This window comes from Octopus sinensis, linkage group LG7, assembly GCF_006345805.1.
Source record: "Octopus sinensis linkage group LG7, ASM634580v1, whole genome shotgun sequence".
NCBI lineage: Eukaryota > Metazoa > Mollusca > Cephalopoda > Octopoda > Octopodidae > Octopus > Octopus sinensis.
The window spans coordinates 1879801-1893040 of NC_043003.1; the positions used below are offsets into that span (position 1 = coordinate 1879801).

General features: G+C 42.9%; 1 protein-coding gene across 2 annotated transcripts in view; it reads right to left on the reverse strand.

Annotated features, from left to right (window-relative positions):
• The window catches only part of LOC115214102 (transmembrane protein 186), a 24150-nt gene extending 12085 nt beyond the window's left edge, over window positions 1–12065 (reverse strand). The window contains exon 1 of one of the 2 annotated variants that reach the window (XM_029783155.2): window positions 11927–12065. The gene's annotated coding sequence lies outside the window, so the exon portion shown is untranslated. Of the gene's footprint in view, window positions 1–10633; window positions 10657–11926 lie in introns of those variants that run through there. The other variant, XM_036504446.1, reaches the window with a different exon arrangement.
• Between the last annotated feature and the right edge of the window lie 1175 nt (window positions 12066–13240).

Consider the following 13240-nt stretch of genomic DNA (forward strand, 5'->3'; position numbering starts at 1 on the left):
CTCCCTAATGAGATGGTTATGACCTTCTCTGAGACCTTCATCACCTGGTCCAACAGTTTGATACCTCTGTAGTTATTTCTATCTAGAGCATCACCCTTACCCTTGTAGCAGTTGACTATGGTGCTGCTGCACCAGTCATTGGGTATGACTCCATTGTGAACTACCTGGTTTACAATGCGGGTGACTATGGCATAGCCCACATAGCCAGCTGTTTTAAGCATCTCAGCAGTGATTCCTGATAGGCCAGGGGCTTTGCCTGGTTTCATATCCTTAATTGCCTTATCTACAAGGGAGCTGTCTATTCGGGTAGCTGGACCCTCTACTGGGTCAACATTTGGCAGGCTCTCCTCCTCCCATTCATTCTCCTCATTCAGCAGTCTTTACACACATATATATATACGTAGAGAGAAAAGCTGGACCTAAGAAGCATCAGTTGTGGTGTGCAAGAAAGACGTTTGCGCTGGTATGGTCATGTGGCGAGAATGGATGAAGATAGTTGTGTGAAAAAGTGCCACACCCTAGCGGTTGAGGGAACCTGTGGAAGAAGCAGACCCAGGAAAACCTGGGACGAGGTGGTGAAGCACGACCTTCGAACTTTAGGTCTCACTGAGGAAATGACTAGAGACCGAGACCTCTGGAAGTGTGCTGTGCGCGAGAAGACCCGGTAGGACAAGTGAGTCCATAACCCGTGGCCTTCTACATGGGATGGAGCCAGCCTACGTATGCATACCTTCCCTTCTTGGGACACTCTACTTGTGAAGACGTGATGAGGCAAGTGAGGATCAGAATCGAAATCGATCAATGGAAATTGCGGATGTGCTACCAGTGCCGGTGGCATGTCAAAACTCTGCTTGTGAAGACCCGTTGAAGCAAGTGACGATCAGAATCGAAATCGATCAATGGAAATTGCAGATGTGTTACCAGTGCCGGTGGCATGTAAGAGAACTTTCCGTTTCGCGACCGTTGCCAGCACCGCCCCGTTTCGTGTCCGTTGCCAGCCTCGCCTGGCCCTCGTGCCGGTGGCACATAAAAAGCACCATCCGTTCGTGGCCGTTTGCCAGCTCTGTCTGGCACCAGTGCGGGTGGCACGTAAAAAGCACCCACTACACTCACGGAGTGGTTGGCGTTAGGAAGGGCATCCAGCCGTAGAAACACTGCCAGATTTGACTGGGCCTGATGAAGCCTTCTGGCTTCACAGACCCCAGTAGAACCGTCCAACCCATGCTAGCATGGAAAACGGACGCTAAACGATGATGATGATGATGATGATGTATGTATATATAGGTTGCCCTGTTGCTTGGTGTGCGTTGCTAAGTAATTAAGTTATTGAAGCCCCCACCCATTTATATATACAGATACATATATTTGTGTGTGTGTGTCTGTCTGTATATATATATATATATATATGTACAGACAGACACACACACATATAGCTTTTTTTTTTATTATTGCAACTGAAATTGAAAGCTCGTCATGCAATACCTGCCCCCTGCCCCTACCTATTCGAATGTATGTGTTGTTTGTTTAGTAATTTGGTTTATTTCTAGTGACATGGAAAGAACCGACCGAATTAAGAATGAGCAGCGGCAAAGGTCATATGAGTTGCTAAACAATTTGATTGAGAATAAAAATGGATCCTAAATGAAGTTGAATTACCTTTGCTGAACGAGTGGTCTGAACAGAAGAGAATTAGTTACCTGTCAGTTATTTGAAGACGTATTTTAAAAGGTGTTTGGTGCAGTTCTGCCCTTGTTTTCTAAGGTTTAAAATGTCTCGCTTGCTGTTATTCTAGTTTAGACAGCATCAAAATAACTGGAAATTCCTGAGATTTCAGACAACTAAAGTTTACATAGACACAAGAATAGCTCTGTGGTTAAGAAACTTGTTTTGCGAGCACGGGGTTTCAGGTTCAGTCCCACTGTGTGATTCCTTGAACAAGTGTCTTCTACTATAGCCTCGGAACGACCAATGCCTTGTTAGTGAATTTGGTAGGTGAAAACTGTGTGGAAGCCTATTATATATACATTCATATATATGAAGCCCTTCATGGGTGTGTATATATATATATATATATATGACAAGCTTCTTTCAGTTTCCGTCTACCAAATCCACTCACAAAGCCTTGGATGGCCTGAGGCTATAGTAGGAGACACTTGCCCAAGGTGCCATGCAGTGGGACTGAACCTGGAACTACATGGTTTGGGAAGCAAGTTTCTTAACACGCAGCCACTCTGTGCCTATAATCACTCCTGCACCTATCCCCACTCCTGTGCCTATTCTATATATATATATATATATATATATATATCATCATCATTTATATATATATATATTATATTATATATATATATATATATATATAATAGGCACAGGAGTGGGCATTATATATATATATATTCGAACCAATCCTATGACTGGCACCCGGCAGATGCCAGGACCCCTGGACTGGTGGTACGTAAAAAGCACTATCCGAATCGTGGACGATGCCAGCGCCGCCTCGACTGGCTTCCGTGCCAGTGGCACGTAAAAAGCATCATCAGAATCGTGGCCGATGCCAGTGCCGCCTCGACTGGCTTCCATGCCAGTGGCACGTAAAATGCACCAATCCGACCGTGGCCGATGCCAGCCTCGCCTGGCACCTGTGCAAGTGGCACGTAAAAAGCACCCACTACACTCACGGAGTGGTTGGCGTCAGGAAGGGCATCCAGCTGTAGAAACACTGCCAGATCAGAATGGGGCCTGGTGCAGCCTCCTGGCTTCCCAGATCCCCAGTCGAACTGTCCAACCCTTGCTAGCATGGAAAGCGGACGTTAAACGATGATGATGATGATGATATCATCATCATCATTTAATGCCTGTTTTCTATGCTGGCATGGCTTGGATGGTTTGATAGGAGCTGGCCAGCTGGAGGTCTGCTCCGAAGCTCTACTGTCTGCTTTGGCCTGGTTCTCTATGGCTGGACGCCCTTCCTAATGCCAACCACTTCACAGAGTATATAGGGCGAATTTTATGTGGCACCAGCACCAGTGAGATCACCAAGTCAGTTGCAAGACAAAGACCTCTCAACTGAGAGGGGGAGTGGTACTGAGGGAGGTGGCTTTGTGCCAGGAGATGGGAGATTAAACTATGATAGAACGGCAGAAACAGGTGTCTTGCTGTAGGGGAGGTACTTGGTTATCCCAGTTGGAGGAAGAGTGAGAGTGTGTGGGGGAGAGACAGAATGAGAAAGATGGTGGCAATGTGCCTGGGCGTACATTTACGGTGCAAAGGGATGAATATAAACAAAATGGTAGAGGATTGCACCCCAGGGTTCATGAGCAGGGATCTGGCAAAAGTGTAAAGGAGGAGAGGGGAGGGGAGGGGAATGCAGTGAGTGGTAAAACATGGGTATATGGGGTGGGTGGGGCAAAGATAGCAGCAATACTGTTGGCTGGGATTGGACAGGAGAGCGAGATGTGGGGCTGAAGGAGTGGTGAGGGGTGGGAATGCATTTTGTGCATGAAGAAGGGATGTAGAGTGGAGGGTATGAATTAATGTTACATTCAGAAGGAATACACAGCACTTCCAGAAGTTAGTTTCACTGAGGTGGGCAAGTCTTCTCAAGAACCTCATTGCCAGACATCTCGAGACATTGTCATCACCTCCATCAGCTTCAACATCTTGAGGTAAAGGTGAAGGGTAAAGATCCATATGAAACATGAATGACCATGGGATTGCACCTAGAAAGTTACCCTCCGAGGCACAAGTCTGGGCAAAGATGTTTATGGAAGACCAGCAGTCACCCATGCATACCAGCCTCCCTTCTCCATGCCACTGATGCTGTTGAAGGGAAATGAAAAGGGGCCGATACAGCTTGGCACCAATGACATCACAACTTGTTTCTACAGCTGAGTGAACTGGAGCGACATGAAATGAAGTGTCTTGCTCAAGAACACAACACAGCCCAGTCTGGGAATCGAACTCACTATCTCATGATTGTGAGCCCAATGCTCTAACCACTGCACCTTCACTTGAGGTATATATATGTGCCAGCATCTTGAGGTATATATACATATACACCCTAGCAGTTGAGGGAACCTGTGGAAGAGGTAGACCCAGGAAAACCTGGGACGAAGTGGTGAAGCATGACCTACGAACTTTAGGTCTCACCAAGGAAATGACTAGAGACCGAGACCTATGGAAGTATGCTGTGCGTGAGAAGACCCGGCAAGACTAGTCAGGCCATAACCCGTGGCCCCTACCTAGGACGTAGTCAGTCCACCTGTGCATACCTTCCTTCTTGTGACACTTGTGAAGACCTGTTGAGGCAAGTGAAAATCAAAATAGATGAACATCAATGGAATTTGTATCTTTGTGGTACCAGTGCCGGTGGCACACAAGAATACCATCCGAACGTGGGCATAGCCAGTACCGCACCGACTGGCCTCCATGCTGTGGGCACGTAACAATCACCATCCAATCGTGGCCAATCGCCAGCCTAATCTGGCTCCTGTGTCGGTGGCACATAAAAAAAAAACACCATCCGAGCGTGGTCGTCTGCTAGCCTCGTCTGGCACCTGTGTCGGTGGCACATAAAAACACCATCCGAGCGTGGTCGTCTGCTAGCCTTGTCTGGCACCTGTGTCGGTGGCACATAAAAACACCATCCGAGCGTGGCCGTTTGCCAGCCTCGTCTGGCACTGTGTCGGTGGCACATAAAAACACCATCCGAGCGTGGTCGTTCTGCTAGCCTCGTCTGGCACCTGTGTCGGTGGCACATAAAAACACCATCCGAGCGTGGTCGTCTGCTAGCCTTGTCTGGCACCTGTGTCGGTGGCACATAAAAACACCATCCGAGCGTGGCCGTTCGCCAGCCTCGTCTGGCACCTGTGCGGTGGCACATAAAAACACCATCCGAGCGTGGTCGTCTGCTAGCCTCGTCTGGCACCTGTGTCGGTGGCACATAAAAACCACCATCCGAGCGTGGCCGTTTGCCAGCCTCGTCTGGCACCTGTGTCGGTGGCACATAAAAACACCATCCGAGCGTGGCCGTTCGCCAGCCTCGTCTGGCACCTGTGTCGGTGGCACATAAAATCACCCACTACACTCTCGGAGTGGTGGCGTTAGGAAGGGCATCCAGCTGTAGAAACACTGCCAGATCTGACTGGCCTGGTGCAGCCTTCGGGCTCCCCAGACACCAGTTGAACCGTCCAACCCATGCTAGCATGGAAAGCGGACGTTAAATGATGATGATGATGATGAGATGATATATATATATATATATATATACCGAGTAGTAAACACATAAATGTGAAACAAGGTGGAAAAAAGAGTACTCAAATACCAGTGGTAGAGTAATATGCTTTATTTAAAGCAGCAGAAAATTCAACAATAAAATATATATATATATATATAATATATATATATATATATATTATATGTGTGGTGTGTGAATGCTTGTAAGGCATAATAAAATATTCTTGTTGTTATTTTTAAACACTCTTTTTCCTGTTTTCTGCCTTGAAAAGGAATTGTTTCTAAACAGAGAAGCAGTCCCTTTATTCTGCTGAAGGGGTTCATTTAAATGTGACCCAACAGATATCTGGCTACCGACATTGATCTGAACCTCACTTTGGTACGGTATTAAGTGACCTCATCAAATTATCACAATCAGATGGCCATATAACGATTGTCTACAGTTTTACAAATGTATTCTAGAATGTGAGTGGGAAAAGAAGTTAACAGGTTCATGAAATATTTGTAATTTCAAATTAATTCCTCCCCAATACAGACAAATGCAAATGTAAAGAAATGACTTCTTAGATTCTAATCCAGAACCTGAAATTGGATCCACATTTTTATACAAGTTTCTTTCTTATTGTTCTTGGTTTTTGCACTTCAAAATTTACGAGAGTCAACTTCCACACTTATTTAAGTTCCATTGTTTAAGTTAACATTCTTAGGTTAAACGAGGTTCAAGCAGATAAGAGACAGAAAATCCTTTGTCTAGCCTGACCTAATTTCATTTGAAAAAATATAAATACAGAAGTCACAATCAGTTCTGTCTTTTCACTCAGGGTCCCTTGCCTGAAGAGCACGTCTGTCTGTGTCCCACTTTATATTTGGCTTGTCCTTGTGCAATCTCCTTCTTCCATTTGTTCTCCTAGCAGTTGACAAATGAACCTAACTACTGCAGAATGGATAACAGAATGGCAAATAATCTGAGGGTTAGAACTCAAAGAAGTTGTGTCAAAAATTTTAATGATGAAAATAATTGGCCATTTCAACTAAGAATATTTTTCTTCCTCTCCTTTATTTGTAAGATATAAATTGTTACAGTCTTGGTGATACCAACATGCAAACATGTGCACAAAATCATTACTCAGACACACAGACAGATCGATAGATATGGACACAAACACACACATATAAATACAGTTGAAATTTAAAGAAGACAGATGTGGGAACAACAAGCAAGTGTATTAGTTTGATGCTTGGGGAAAATGGAAAAGCCTTTTACGTTTTGAGCCCACACTCTTCCACAGAAAGGATTCAAAGGAAGAAAATGGAGAGAGAAAAAGTGCAGAGTTCAACAGTCCAACATGGCAAGATAACTGGAAAATAAGAGGTTGAATGAAAGGGAAATAATAATAAAAATGGTAATGGTAACTCCAACGAACTAAGGTGCTCAAGCATGTGTATGTGAGAATGGTGTGTGTGAGTGTGTATGTGTGAATGGGGGCAAGTGAGTCTAATGTGTGTGTGTTGTGTGTAGCAGTTGATGTGTGCTTGTACAGGTGGTGTGTGCACATGTGTATGCGTGTATGTGAGTCTGTGACCAAATAGAGTGCATGTGTATAGTGCATGTTTGTGAGCGAAAGTTATCTTTGTCTATGTATGTTGTATGTGTTTTATGCATGCAGTGTGTGTGTGTGTTGTCTGTGTTCAGGTGTTATGTGCTTGTGGGGGTGTGCATGATGGTGTGTGGTGTGTGTACTGAGTTAAACTGTATGTGGCTGCTCGTATAGTGGTATGTGTGGTGATGCTATTGAATATTGTGTGTGGGTGTGTGGATAATGATGTGTGGTGTGGGTGCTGAGAAGTGGTTGGTGCTAGTGTGTGTGGAGTGGGAAGGTGTTGTGGGTGTGTGTATGTATGTGTGCGCATGCGTAATGGTGTGTGAAGTGAGTAATGAGTTGAGCAGTGTGTATGGGTGCTTGTATAGTGGTGTGTGTGTATGTAGTGAGGGTACTGAGTTAGGTGGATATTAGGTGTGTAGGTGAAGGTGGGGCAGTTGAATGTGGGAGGTGTGGGGGAATCTATGTGGGGTTGGTGTCAGATGAAGCGAGGAAGTGAGTTGAGCCCATGTAGCACAAAGGAAGAAAGAAGATTAATTCCTGTTCATGACAAAGGTGAGAGTCTGGGTGGCCCCTGTGCAGAAACAGTCTGAACATAAACAGATGCTGTAGCGAATGACTGGTGGAGCGGAAGTGGCACAAGACCAGGGTATGATTGCCAAGTCTGATGTCTCAGAGGTACTATATGAAATGGTAAGCCAATTGGCATCACATTTGACCAATGTACAGGGAAGGACAGAGAGAGCAGGAGATGCAGTAAATAACATTACTAGAGGTGAAAGGAAAGGAGTCAGTGACATGATAGGGATGGTGATGGGTGCCAGTGAGTATTGGAAAGGTAGGGGCAGGTACAACAGTATGGGTAAGAGCAAGGGAAGGAGCCGGGCTGGGAGGCAGGGGTAGAGAAGAAACTGTGGGCTAGGAAGTCATGCAGGTTATGGACTCATTTGAAGAGGGAAGGGGTAGGTTGGGGAAGATGTGTGTGTTGGAGGGGTTGGAGTGGAGTTGCTGGAAGGCTTGGAGCATGGTGTGTTGGAGGGGTGGTAGGTGAAGGGAAATGGGAGACAGGTAAGGGTGGGGCAGGTACGAGGAGAAAGAGCAGAGGCAGGGTCCACAGATCATACCTGGACAAAGGTAGTGTGGATAATGGTGATAACAGGATGAAGTGGTGAACCACGAGTTGAGACTGAGTCTCAAAGTTATGGTCGTCACTGCAGAGCCTGCGTAGAGGGAGGAATTGGGAGTAGGGGATGGAGAGCTTGGTGTGGGTAGGGTGGGAGGAGGAGAAGTTAAGGTAGGAGTGTGAATCGGTGTGTTTGTAGTGGATGGAGGTAGTGAGAGTGGAGTGGTGTATGCTGAGAGAAATGTCGAGAAATTCAACGGAAGAGTTAGAGATAGTGCAAGAGAATTTGAGGTTAGGATGGAAGGATTCCAGTCGTTTGTGGGAGAGTGAGGTCATCGATATAACAAGTGTATAGCTCAAGAGTGGGACCAGTGGATTGTAAGAATATTTGGGCCTCAACATAACCAATGAACAGATTCACATAGTTGGGGGCCCTCTCTCATTCCCATACATATATATGAGTACACACACACACATAGTCTAATGAAGGCTAGCAGTGTGAAACTTCGAGGTCACTGTCACCCCTATTACATATACAATACCAAAAGTGTTGAGTAGTTTTTCAGCTGTATGTTAAAAGGTTTTTATATATAAATTGACATAAAAACAAGCATTAATACATACACACACATAAACGTAGATATGTGGGTTGAAAAGAGTTCACGGATTTTTGCTTGGAAGCAACTTGAAATAATATTTCATTAACAGTTAAAATATTAAATTTCAAGGGCTTTCATTATCTTCCCTGGATTTGGGGATTCCAACTTTACGATAGTACCACACACACACCAGTTTGTTAAAAACATTGGAAAGAAGTACTGAATATGAACTTAGAATGTAATGGTTTGTTGAAGCCGGTCCAGTGGCCCTGTTACTGTGGAATCTCTGCAATGCGTAGCCAGTTCTCTTTGTTGGTTTACTTAAGGAAACAGCTACAAGCCATAGAAACTCCAGACTGTCAGTTCAGTGGCCTGACCTGTATGCAGTGGCGAACTGAATCTAAAAATATTGGTTGCCAGGAGACTAAGGAAGCTTACCTGCAACTACAAGGGACCCCACCCACAACTACAATGCTATCATTTAATTTTTTTTTTGTTAAAAGTATTTTTTTCAACTGTCTACAAACACAGCCAGGCTGAAATAATTAATGCATTCTTCCAGGAGTGAATAAAAAATACTCAAACTTAAGGGGATGGGCCCCCATATATAGATTCTAATAGAGTAGGGGCCCACTTGCCATTGGGCAAGTTGGCAACCTAACCAGTCTGCCACTGCCTATATGTATGTACCAGGGATGTGCCGCCTGGGTAGGCAAGGTAAGCAGTGCCTACCTTGGATAAAATAAATCGATAGCAACATTTTCCTTTCATGGCAAAATATGCACCTAATTCAATAAAATTATGAAGGTTGCTCTGATTACTCTGCATAAATTGCAAAATATTCTATTTTTTTTGTAGATTAGGTTGGCAGAATTCGCCCCTGCCTTTCAATCTCAGTATCAAAGTTACGCATAGAACTGCGTACATTCCTATAACACCGTTTTCTTGATGTACTCTAAAGGCAGAAGTAAATCTGCCTACAACTCAGTCGCACGCCTGTGCTTTGCTTACTTTCTGTACGTGTTGTACAACCCTGAGTAATTACAGACGCCACGTGCCTAATACATATGTATACACATCTCGCTTCTACCTTTTACTTGTCTTCGTCATTGAACTGCAGCCATAATTAAACATGACCTTGAAGAACTTTTAGTGGAATGAATCAACTCTGGTACTCTTACTCTTTACTCTTTTACTTGTTTCAGTCATTTGACTGCAGCCATGCTGGAGCACTGCCTTTAGTCGAGCAAATCGCCCCCAGGACTTATTCTTTGTAAACCTAGTACTTATTCTATCGGACTCTTTTGCCAAACTGCTAAGTTACGGGGACGTAAACACACCAGCATCGGTTGTCAAGTGATGTTGGGGGGGACATACAAACACAGACACACAAACATACACACACACACATACATATATATATATACATATATACGACAGTTTTCTTTCAGTTTCCGTCTACCAAATCCACTCACAGGACTTTGGTTGGCCTGTGGCTATAGTAGAAGACATTTGCCGAAGGTGCTACGCAGTGGGAATGAACCCAGAACCATGTGGTTGGGAAGCAAGCTTTTTACCACTCAGCTACTCTTTATTTTAATTTTTTTTTAGGCTGGTACTTATTTTATTGGACTCTGTTTGCCAAACAGTTAAGTTACGGGGGCATAAACACATCAAGCGGCAGTGGAGTCACAAACACAGACACAAAGGCATACACACACATGCATTACAGAAAATATAGCCCCCACCTATATATATATATATATATATATATATATATATATATATATATATAGTCTGATGTAATGAATCCATAAACACATATGTAAAACATCCAAGGGTAAATATATATATTTTTCCCTCTGAAGATATTATACTCAGGTCATATGAATTTAATATTTAATTAATTCTCTGAGTTTTAATTGAAATGGCTGTGAGGGATGATGTTTGATTTGTTGATAATAAACAATCATTAACTTCCCAATCTCAATTTTCTTTTCCTTTATATATATACATACATACACACACACACACATAGAGCAGGATTTCAATTTCCATCAACTAAATCCACTCACAAGGTTTTGGTTCACCTGAGGACGCAGTTGAAGACATATGCCCATGGTGCCACGCAGTGTGACTGAACCTGAAACCATGTGGTTTGGAAGCGAACTTCTTACCACACAGCTGTGCCTGTAAACATATATATATATATTTTTTTAATATAAAGGGATAATCTCCTAGCATTTACAAACTTACCACCCAAAGTCAACGTTCCATCAGCTAGAAGCAGAAGCTAAATCCCCCTTAAATCACGCCCTACCATTTTTTTTTTTTTAATACGATTTTGTCCCAAACAAAGTTTGAAGCCAGTGTAGCGTAAGGAACTATAAGAAGGAAACAGAAACTCAAAAGATGTTTATTGAGAGAAGGCTTAAGGGACGGAATGTGGGAGACCAGAGGAAAAGGGGGTGATGTTAGTGAGTTTCAAAGAATAGCATTTGAAGAGAAGAAGCCGTGTTAAAAAACGAAACAACACATAGGAAAATGTGATTCTAGACAAGCTATATCGGTAAAAGGCATGGTTACGCTGGACAGTTGCCCGGGGGCCTCACGTGTCTAGGTGCACAATTCCGATCTACGTACGATGTGGCTTTCTGTTAATAAATAAACACCATAAGGGCCCGGTGCATTGATTTTTTTTTTGTCTACGGGCTTATAATGCTGCTAAGATAGTTTTGCTCATACAGTGTTTTGATCCTAAATCTATTGGATCAGGACTGTCCTGGGGGTTAAACAATATTAAATTACTAATTACCGTAAAGGTCACCCAATGAAAGAAGGGACATAACTCTATGACGTGTCGGCAACATCCCAAGAAATGTCTAAAGTTGCAGGTGCGTGTGTGTGAGGATGTAATTTTAGTTTACTTTATACAAGTTTAACATCAACTTTCGGGACACCAATGGTCCGGAACCTCTTATAATCGGCGCTGGTTTACAAGCACCAGATTCCCGTGACCGCCAGACTACTTTACTGGGCAACTCGGTTTCACAGGGCTTTGCAAAGGACAGTATTAATAAACTTGTAACATTTACACTAACGTAAATGTTCCTGTATTTCATTTAATTATTTAAGTAAATCTAATATTTGTTTAAAATTAGAAGCGACCACATCTAGTTCGGAAAACAATCATAAAAGGCTTTGGAACCAAAGTTCCCGCAAAATTGAAGATGTCCCTGTTACTAATGACAAAGTGTCTCCCTTTCTAAAAAAGAGAGTCCTTTAACTAATTATCTAATAATCTTTTGTTATAGTTTCGTAGTTTATAACAGAAAATTTACAATTCTAATTTTAAGCTAATAACTTACCTGAACGTTGTGGCACCGGGACCGAAATAACTGCTCCAAGGGAGAGAATTCCAAGTTTAGAAGCTGCGTATTTTTTTTTTATTTATTTTTTTTTTATGGAGATTTTCGAAAGGGTCGCTCAAGATTCGAGCGCGATTTTATTTTTTTCGAGAAATGAACCACATGACATGAAACACAGCTCATCAGGCCGCATCACCAAAAAAAAAAAAAAAAAGGTGTTTTTCGTAAGGTGCGCCATTCAGAAAGCCCCACGAGCCGCCGCCGGTCGCCCGAGGCTGCTCCAGACTGTCACAACTATCGTTGTTTAATTAAATTGAACTACAATCGTGTAGGATTTGATAAGCTGGTGAATTCTTGTTTCTACTTTAGGCACGAGGCCAACAATTTAGCAGAGAGGAGGGTAGTCGCTGCTATTGGTCCCCAATACTTGACTGGTACTTTATTTAATCGACCCTGGAGGTATGAAAGACAAAGTTGCGCTCGGTGGGATGTGAAACTGGAATGTAAAGAGTCGGAATAAATGCCACAGGGCATTTCTTTCGATGCTCTAACGATTCTTCCGACTGAATATTCTTAGAGTAGGATGCAGTAGAATACATACACACACATACATAAATACTACATACACACACTTACACATACATACATGCACACACATACATACATTCATGCATACATACTACATACACACACACACATACTACGTACATACACACACACACATACATAGATACATACATACATACACACACACATACACATACATGTTTGTTTTGGGTGGTGGTGGTGGAGAGTTTGACTCAGATCCCTATTCTGCCCATCTGATGAGTGTGTAAGAGTTAATTCCGCACGAAACTCCGAGCCATGGCAATCATTTGTTAGTAATGATGCGATGAAGCTGTGTCCTACACTCCAACAATATTCATTGATTTATAGTTGAGCGATCTTTCCAGTTTTTGACGAAACCTTCACACCAGTTACACGCATGTATGTATGTATGTATGTATGTATGTATGTGCGTGTTTGCATGTATATATGTATGTCTTTCTGCTTGTCAGTCAGTATGTATGTATAGTGGTGTATGTATGTATGTATGTATGTAATTGTTCAGTTATATTTCAAGATTTCTTTCCAATGGAGAAAGAACCGGTTTCTGACCTAGATCCAAGGTTCCTTCATTGGAATTTCAACATCAACAACGGTATTTTTGTTTGTTTGTATGTATGTATGTATGTATGTATGTATGTATGTATGTATGTATGTATGTATGTATGTATGTATGTATGTATATGTATGTATGTATGTGAATGTATG